The 698-nt window shown below is 47.4% G+C and overlaps 1 pseudogene; it reads left to right on the forward strand.

The window, feature by feature from the left end:
* Window positions 1-350: 350 nt before the first annotated feature.
* On the forward strand, window positions 351-468 carry LOC126163573 (5S ribosomal RNA; annotated as a pseudogene).
* Window positions 469-698: the final 230 nt, after the last annotated feature.

Raw genomic sequence — 698 nt, forward strand, 5'->3', positions numbered from 1 at the left:
AACCATTCTAGTGTCACCAAGTCACTTTCAACTACAGACATTTCTTCATGATTTTACACTGTTAGCGATAATTAAGTTATGCTCTGTGCAAAATTCACCTTCCTCTTCCAATTATGTCCACAAGTCTATATCTCTTTCTCTTCCTTTACCTGCTACCACATTCCAGTCACCCAACACAATTAAATTTTCGTTTCCTTTAACTATATGAATAATTTCCTATATCTCGACGTACATTCTTTCAAACTCCTCAGTAGATTCGGAACTATTTGGCATACAAATTTCTACTATAGTGGTGGCTCTTGGCTTTGTATCTATTTTCGCTACGATAATTTGTTCGCTATGCTGTTCATGCCAACGGCCTTGATGCAGTGGTAACACCGGTTCCCGTCAGATCACCGAAGTTAAGCGCTGTCGGGTTGGACTAGCACTTGGATGGGTGACCATCCGGTCTGCCGAACGCTGTTGGCAAGCCGGGTGCACTCAACCCTTGTGAGGCAAACTGAGGAGCTACTTGATTGAGCAGTAGCGAGCGGCTCCGGTCTCGGAAACTGACATACGGCCGGGGGAGCGGTGTGCTGACCACATGCCCCTCCATATCCGCATCCAGTGATGCCTGTGGGCTGAGGATGACACGGCGGCCGGTCGGTAGCGTTGGGCCTTCATGTCATGTTCGAGAGGAGTGTGGTGTTCATAGTACC

The sequence above is a fragment of the Schistocerca cancellata genome, chromosome 2 (assembly GCF_023864275.1).
Source record: "Schistocerca cancellata isolate TAMUIC-IGC-003103 chromosome 2, iqSchCanc2.1, whole genome shotgun sequence".
NCBI classification, from domain to species: Eukaryota; Metazoa; Arthropoda; class Insecta; order Orthoptera; family Acrididae; genus Schistocerca; species Schistocerca cancellata.